The 8,716-nt window shown below is 44.8% G+C and overlaps 1 protein-coding gene across 1 annotated transcript in view; it reads left to right on the top strand.

Annotated features, from left to right (window-relative positions):
* The first annotated feature begins 5,666 nt into the window (after positions 1–5,666).
* LOC124789274 (CD151 antigen) overlaps positions 5,667–8,716 on the top strand; it is a 182,281-nt gene continuing 179,231 nt past the window's right edge. Inside the window, exon 1 of the mRNA XM_047256580.1 lies at positions 5,667–5,748. The gene's annotated coding sequence lies outside the window, so the exon portion shown is untranslated. The remainder of the gene's footprint in view (positions 5,749–8,716) is intronic.

Raw genomic sequence — 8,716 nt, 5'->3', positions numbered from 1 at the left:
CTTTGAGACTTGTAGTTCTCATTGAACAACTCCTCAACCTGTCTCTCCTATTGGGTGATTTCAGTGCTCATAATGTACCCCCCCCATGAACCATGCACCTTGCCGTTGGTGGGGAGGCTTGCATGCCTCAGCGATACAGATAGCCGTACCGTAGGTGCAACTACAACGGAGGGGTATCTGTTGAGAGGCCAGACAAACATGTGGTTCCTGAACAGGGGCAGCAGCCTTTTCAGTAGTTGCAGGGCAACAGTCTGGATGATTGACTGATCTGGCCTTGTAACATTAACCAAAACGGCCTTGCTGTGCTGGTACTGCGAACGGCTGAAAGCAAGGGGAAACTACAGCCGTAATTTTTCCCGAGGGCATGCAGCTTTACTGTATGATTAAATGATGATGGCGTCCCCTTGGGTAAAATATTCCGGAGGTAAAATAGTCCCCCATTTGGATCTCCGGGCGGGGACTACTCAGGAGGACGTCGTTATCAGGAGAAAGAAAACTGGTGTTCTACGGATCGGAGCGTGGAATGTCAGATCCCTTAATCGGGCAGGTAGGTTAGAAAATTTAAAAAGGGAAATGGATAGGTTAAAGTTAGATATAGTCAGAATTAGTGAAGTACGGTGGCAGGAGGAACAAGACTTTTGGTCTGGTGATTACAGGGTTATAAATACAAAATCAAATAGGGGTAATGCAGGAGTAGGTTTAATAATGAATAAAAAAAATAGGAGTCCGGGTTAGCTACTACAAACAGCATAGTGAACGCATTATTGTGGCCAAGATAAAGTCCACGCCCACTACAGTAGTACAAGTTTATATGCCAACTAGCTCTGCAGATGATGAAGAAATAGATGAAATGTATGACGAGATAAAAGAAATTATTCAGGTAGTGAAGGGAGACGAAAATTTAATAGTCATGGGTGACTGGAATTCGTCAGTAGGAAAAGGGAGAGAAGGAAACATAGTAGGTGAATATGGATTGGGGGTAAGAAATGAAAGAGGAAGCCGCCTTGTAGAATTTTGCACAGAGCATAACTTAATCATAACTAACACTTCGTTCAAGAATCATAAAAGGAGGTTGTATACCTGGAAGAATCCTGGAGATACTAAAAGGTATCACATAGATTATATAATGGTAAGACAGAGATTTAGGGACCAGGTTTTAAATTGTAAGACATTTCCAGGGGCAGATGTGGATTCTAACCACAATCTATTGGTTATGAACTGCAGATTGAAACTGAAGAAACTGCAAAAAGGTGGGAATTTAAGGAGATGGGTCTTGGATAAACTGAAAGAACCAGAGGTTGTAGAGAGTTTCAGGGAGAGCATAAGGGAACAATTGACAGGAATGGGGGAAAGAAATACAGTAGGAGAGGAATGGGTAGCTCTGAGGGATGAAGTAGTGAAGGCAGCAGACGATCAAGTAGGTAAAAAGACGAGGGCTAATAGAAATCCTTGGGTAACAGGAGAAATATTGAATTTAATTGATGAAAGGAGAAAATATAAAAATGCAGTAAGTGAAGCAGGCAAAAAGGAATACAAACGTCTCAAAAATGAGATCGACAGGAAGTGCAAAATGGCTAAGCAGGGATGGCTAGAGGACAAATGTAACGATGTAGAGGCTTGTCTCACTAGGGGTAAGATAGATACTGCCTACAGGAAAATTAAAGAGACCTTTGGAGAGAAGAGAACCACTTGTATGAACATCAAGAGCTCAGATCGAAACCCAGTTCTAAGCAAAGAAGGGAAGGCAGAAAGGTGGAAGGAGTATATAGAGGGTTTATACAAGGGCGATGTACTTGAGGACAATATTATGGAAATGGAAGAGGATGTAGATGAAGACGAAATGGGAGATAAGATACTGCGTGAAGAGTTTGACAGAGCACTGAAAGATCTGAGTCCAAACAAGGCCCCGGGAGTAGACAACATTCCATTAGAACTACTGATGGCCTTGGGAGAGCCAGTCCTGACAAAACTCTACCATCTGGTGAGCAAGATGTATGAGACAGGCGAAATACCCTCAGACTTCAAGAAGAATATAATAATTCCAATCCCAAAGAAAGCAGGTGTTGACAGATGTGAAAATTACCGAACTATCAGTTTAATAAGTCACAGCTGCAAAATGCTAACGCGAATTCTTTACAGACGAATGGAAAAACTGGTAGAAGCGGACCTCGGGGAAGATCAGTTTGGATTCCGTAGAAATGTTGGAACACGTGAGGCAATACTGACCTTACGACTTATCTTAGAAGAAAGATTAAGGAAAGGCAAACCTACGTTTCTAGCATTTGTAGAGTTAGAGAAAGCTTTTGACAATGTTAACTGGAATACTCTCTTTCAAATTCTGAAGGTGGCAGGGGTAAAATGCAGGGAGCGAAAGGCTGTTTACAATTTGTACAGGAACCAGATGGCAGTTATAAGAGTCGAGGGACATGAAAGGGAAGAAGTGGTTGGGAAAGGAGTGAGACAGGGTTGTAGCCTCTCCCCGATGTTATTCAATCTGTATATTGAGCAAGCAGTAAAGGAAACAAAAGAAAAATTCGGAGTAGGTATTAAAATTCATGGAGAAGTAGTAAAAACTTTGAGGTTCGCCGATGACATTGTAATTCTGTCAGAGACAGCAAAGGACTTGGAAGAGCTGTTGAACGGAATGGACAGTGTCTTGAAAGGAGGATATAAGATGAACATCAACAAAAGCAAAACGAGGATAATGGAATGTCGTCAAATTAAATCGGGTGATCCTGAGGGAATTAGATTAGGAAATGAGGCACTTAAAGTAGTAAAGGAGTTTTGCTATTTAGGGAGTATAATAACTGATGATGGTCGAAGTAGAGAGGATATAAAATGTAGACTGGCAATGGCCAGGAAATCGTTTCTGAAGAAGAAAAATTTGTTAACATCGAGTATAGATGTCAGTGTCAGGAAGTCGTTTCTGAAAGTATTTGTATGGAGTGTAGCCATGTATGGAAGTGAAACATGGACGATAAATAGTTTGGACAAGAAGAGTATAGAAGCTTTCAAAATGTGGTGCTGCAGAAGAATGCTGAGGATTAGATGGGCAGATCACATAACTAATGTGGAGGTATTGAATAGAATTGGGGAGAAGTGGAGTTTGTGGCACAACTTGACAAGAAGGAGGGATCGGTTGGTAGGACATGTCCTGAGGCATCAAGGGATCACCAATTTAGTATTGGAGGGCAGCGTGGAGGGTAAAAATCGTAGAGGGAGACCAAGAGATGAATACACTAAGCAGATTCAGAAGGATGTAGGTTGCAGTAGGTACTGGGAGATGAAGAAGCTTGCACAGGATAGAGTAGCATGGAGAGCTTCATCAAACCAGTCTCAGGACTGAAGACCACAACAACAACAATGTACCATGTGGCTGGAACTATACTTACCTCAGAGTTCGAGTCTTGGAGAAGCTCATGATAGCTGTCCATCCCCAACAAAGGCAGACCCACTCATTTTCAGCCACAAACCTCTCTTTCTGCTTTTCTGCCCTTACAGATTGAGCACAGTGGGAAGAAACTGATGACCTTTATTCCAGTGACCACTTCCCACAGTGGATCCACCTAAAGGATTGAGGATTAGTGTAACAGAAGCCACAGAAGTGTATGGTCAGCAGGGCTAACTGGACGCTATTCAGCCAACTTACTGGTTTTGAACACGCGAGGGATCCATCACGCACTGACTTATCCACCCCTGTGTCTTCAGATCATCTTAGGGGGCAACCTGTACCATGGTGGACTGATGAGTGCGGGTCAAAAACCTGGGAGAGTTGTGTGGCTCTTCATCAGTTTAAATACTGCCCGACAGCAGACAACCTCAGAGCGTTCCCGGTTGCGAGAGCGAAAGCTCGATGCGTAATGAAGGAGAGGAAGGAAAGGTCATGGCAAGCGTTCGTGGACACACTCATCCGTTCCAGTTGTTTTACAGTAGTGTGGGAAGCCACCCAGAAGATTTCTGGTAAGCAGTCTTTAGCTACAGCAACAGTTGTGAAACAGGGGTGTCCCCAGACAACGCCCAGAAACATCGCAGAGCATTGTGGGGCGACCACAGCCAGTGGCAGCCGAGGTCTGGCATTTCGCTGCTACCGTGCGACTGCGGAGAGGGGCAAGCTGGACTTCAGATCCCACTACTCTGAGTCTTACAACTAGCCTTTCTCCATGCAGGAGCTGGAATCGGCGGTGTCTCAGGTTGGTGATGCTGCACCCGATCACGACCGCACCCAGTAAGGCCTCGGCAGCCTGAGACGTTGATCATGTGTGTACGAGTAGAACGAGTGTGTGTTATCTAATTCAGAAGAAGGCCTTCTGGCCGAAAGCTTACTTGTTTAACAGGTTTTTTTTTGTGCTACCTGTCTGTGACTCTTCATCTCCACTGTTTGATGACTAGCAATCTATCCTTGCCGTAATATTGTCACGTTGTTTAGAGAAGGGTTAAAAATAGCTTCAAAGCTTGACATGACTTCATCTTTTGAGAGAATGAGTAATGTGAACATTGCTTAAATTCAAATGACTGAAGTAGGACAAGAGAAAGCTGTACATTTTCCTGAAATAATCACTCTATCAAGTGGGATGACTAGTTTAAAGATGGAACACATATGGCGTGCTACAAAAGACGGAATTCAGAACACTCCAGCCCCTAAATTCTGTTTGGGAGCCGTGACAACTTGTAAAATAGAAACCGTCCTAGAAGAACTGGAAAAGATGGAAACCCTATAAATCTGTGGAACAGGACGAAGAAACCCAAAATAAACTTCACCTATGATGTGTCTCCCAATTTTACAGTGAAACTTGAACGAATTCAGAACCAGTGTGACCAAACATTCTTGGTACAGGCAAGACCCCTTTGCAAATGTTTCAGTGCCACCGTCCGAGAAGAAATATTCGTCGGTCGGTCGGTAAAAATGCCTACACACGTCCAACTTGTCGGTCGGTCGGTCGGTTGGAGCGTAAATAAATGTCGTGTGACTAGGGCCTCCCATCGGGTAGACCGTTCGCCGGGTGCATCTCTTTCGATTTGACGCTGCTTTGGCGACTTGCGCGTCGATGGGGATAAAATGACGATGATCAGGACAACATAACACCAAGTCCCTGAGAGGAGAAAATCTCCGACCCAGCTGGGAATCGAACCGGGGCCCTTAAGCTTGACATTCTGCCGCGCTGACTACTCAGCTACCGGGGGCGGACGGTTGGAGCATGTGTAGCGCTCTTTAGGAGAGCTTAAGAGAGTTGGTACCGTCTGGAACGAATGCCTGCATACCACTTAATGTTAGGTTCGATTTGCCTTTTCTTTTTTCTCCTAAGCGAACACCTTCAGATACTGAACTGCATCACATTCAGGTAGCCTCGTTTCTGCCAACCAGTTCTGCAGCGGAGTAACGGAAAACAAAGGAACAGACGGAACTGAAAGAAGTATGAAAACCTGCAATCTGCCATTGAACGTGACAGAGGAGGACGCAAAAAATAAACAAATCTTCGACAGAGCCACGGGAAAAAAAGAAAGCTGCTGAGAATAGCTCTAACTGCCGTCATGTGTGAGGATTTGTATAGGACTGTTGCACGCCGCAGCCGGCGTGCCCTGGGGGTGGGGGCTCCGCGCTGGCAACAGGTGTGTGACGCAACGAGCCGCGGCAGCCGTGACGTCACGAGGTCCCCGCCACCGGCTCTGCGGCCGCCGCTAGGGCCCAGTGTTCGTCCGACAGCGTCGCAGGCCAGTCAGTGCCCCGAGCGCGCCGTCACGCCGACAAAGGTAGGCACGTTTACTGTCTGTCACTCCTGGCCACCGCCCAGTGAAATCTCTAGCCTAGTCGGTGTATTCTCGCTTGCTTTACTCGTCTGCGGGCGAACCCGTCGTATAACGAATCCCTATTGTGCAACTAGCGGCAACAGCATGGCACGGTTAATGTCTTGTCTTAATCGTACACGCGACGTCGGCGCATTCTGTTTACGCCGAGCAAAGGAAGCACAGATTCCGTCAGTCCCTCCAAAAATCAAACGTTGGGATTCCCAGAGTGGGTTATTCTCTACGTTCTGGTATTACGGTGCGTATTTGCATTGTTTGGAACGGGGTGAATGGTTGCCTTTTAGATATTTACCACCAATGAGAGTAGTTTCTCACCTTTTTTTATTGAAGTCTGCGTATTTCTTGGCAGAAATTTGTGGTGGTAATAATTACTTCTTGCCGTTATGGACGTGTAGCAGTGTTTTCGTGTCGGAGCGGTTGAGCACTTGCGTCTTACGTCATAACTATGGATTCAAAAAGTCACCGGCTTCTCTCACTAAACTGGACAATAAATAAAGCTTGAAACTTTCTGGCAGATTAAAACTGTGTGCCGGACCGAGACTCGAACTCGGGACCTTTGCCTTTCGCGGGCAAGTGCTCTACCAACTGAGCTACCCAAGCTTGGCTTGCCCGCGAAAGGCAAAGGTCCCAAGTTCGAGTCTCGGTCCGGCACACAGTTTTAATCGGCCAGAAAGTTTCATATCGGCGCACACTCCGCTCTAGAGCGAAAATTTTATTCTAGAATAAAACATGAGTTACCTTCGTTCAACGCCGGAGTCTGAAAGCGTTATTCATCGTCAAGACTGGATGTGACTATAAAACCAGGCAAGTTTTCGTGTGTGCGAGTGATGTTAGGCAACTGGTAAACAATTATATGTATGGTAGCTTTTAACGATTGTCGACTTGGGTTGTAGCCCACTCTTCAGTTCTTGTTAGGACCACGAGTTTTCTGTGCGCCCCATTGCGCTTCTCTAGAGTAAAGACAGAGCTTTCGTATTTTATCTGCAATGTACGTCAGTAATTGCGGTTCAATATAAGTTTGCTTGGAAATATTAAGTGACCAGCATTATCCATCTAAAGTGGAATCTTGGGGGGGGTAGCTGTACTGTTAGGCCGCTCGCTTGCAGCTCACCGGATCTTGTAACAGCCGTATGTAGCCTATAGTGTGTGCTGTTCGCCTACTTTCTCCAGAAAATTCTCCTGGTACTTCTTGCTGACTGCAGGCAGGAACAGTGGGCGCTGTATTGCCACAGACTCGGCGGGAAAAAGTCGTTGGTGCGGCCCTACAAGTGCCGCGGCCTGGTATTTTAGCGGAACTCTATAGCGTTCACACGTGTGCTGTGCGCCCAGCGGAGAAAGGGAAGAGAGAGTGCATGCTAAGCGGCAGCGGAACGGAATGCAGTGATTTATCCCGCCGTTTCCCAGCGGGCTGCAAACCACGCGCTGTCCGTGTTTCTGGCTTTCTTATTCGCGGTTGGAGTTCGTTCTCACTTCAGGTCCGCAGTATTTCAGTACGGCGGCTAATTTCATGACTGCTCCTTACTGAAATGCCCACAGGTGTAAACTGACTCTTGTAGAGGATCTTACAAGGAACAGATAGTTTTGCAAGATAGTGAATGTTGTTCAGATGGCGGCACATACGTAACGATTATTGAAAGTGCTAGTATGAAGCGTCAGTTAAATTGCTGTATACATCTATTTCATGCTACCGTAATCGTGCACTCATGACGACTTTTTCGTGTTTAGTAGTTCTCTAAGTGTGGCTGCAGTTAACTAAGCTAATGTTTCTCCTTCTGCTGTTGACATAGGCAGCCAACAATATTTACATTCATTTCTGAAGGCCCTCTTCTGGAGAAGCGGCTATTTAGCGGGCAAACATTGAACTGTGCTAAGAAAGGCAAATTTATAGTTCACACGATGAATACGGAGAAAATTTTAGGTTTCAGCAAGTGACGATTGAATTTGTACTGGAAAAGGGGGGAGGGGGGGGGTCTCCGTAGAATATCGAGGAAGAGTGCTGGAATTCAGTGGAAAGTAGCAGTCAGTTACGTAGTTTATTCAGATAAAACTAAACTTACGTGTAGGACCAACTTCGACTTTAACTTTCGATTTAAGTTCACCGAGAGCAAATGTCTCTTCCTCAGTGACGAATGTTCAGGGAATGAATTCCATTCAAAAATAAAAAATGCAACTGAAAGGTTATAAAGTAAATCCCATGCAAGCAATATTGGAAAGATATGCTTAGTCCCTACAAAGACTACTCATCGAATAATTTACTATGCGTAAGACACATTAAAGTTGCAGTAAAAGAGTATAGTGGGCGCGAAACATTGTATTTCTCAAATGAGGCCGTATGTTACATAGATGGCGTCTGAGAGTTTTTCATTTTTCTGTTGTCGATCGTAGGTTTTGTGTGTAATATTAAATTGTTCCGACTGGTGGCATAGATCGTGTTTAGTGTTTATATGGGTCTAACGGAGGTGGCGAACAATTGAGAGGAGCGGTGTTTCGGATTGTTTTGTTTACTACACCAATGCGTTTTCATGGGATGAGGGTGGCATATTGAACTGTAGTGTAGCCCAAAGGCATAAGTTACATTTGAATGTGACGGATTGGTTGAGAGTTGGAGCCAACGAATTATGACCAATTTTTTTATGTACTGTAACTTGCACGTTTTCACTTTTTGTTTTTGGTCCATCCATACTTTTCCGTTGTGGTCTGATATTTTCAAATTTTGAATGTTTGAAGATAACAGTATCATTTCCAGCTAAAAATTCCTTATACTTGTGGACGTTTCGTTAGTTTGTCGGATTTTATTTTGCTAATGTTCTCATTTGAGTGACGTCATCCACTGTTGGTGTAATACAGGCCTTACGAAACTAAGTCCTTCGACAAATCTTTTCTAAAATCATGCAGAGAATTGCAAGACGGTGTG

This window comes from Schistocerca piceifrons, chromosome 3 (genome assembly GCF_021461385.2).
Source record: "Schistocerca piceifrons isolate TAMUIC-IGC-003096 chromosome 3, iqSchPice1.1, whole genome shotgun sequence".
NCBI classification, from domain to species: domain Eukaryota; kingdom Metazoa; phylum Arthropoda; class Insecta; order Orthoptera; family Acrididae; genus Schistocerca; species Schistocerca piceifrons.
The sequence above is the reverse complement of the archived record's forward strand: the minus strand, read 5'-3'. Positions and strand labels throughout refer to the sequence as shown.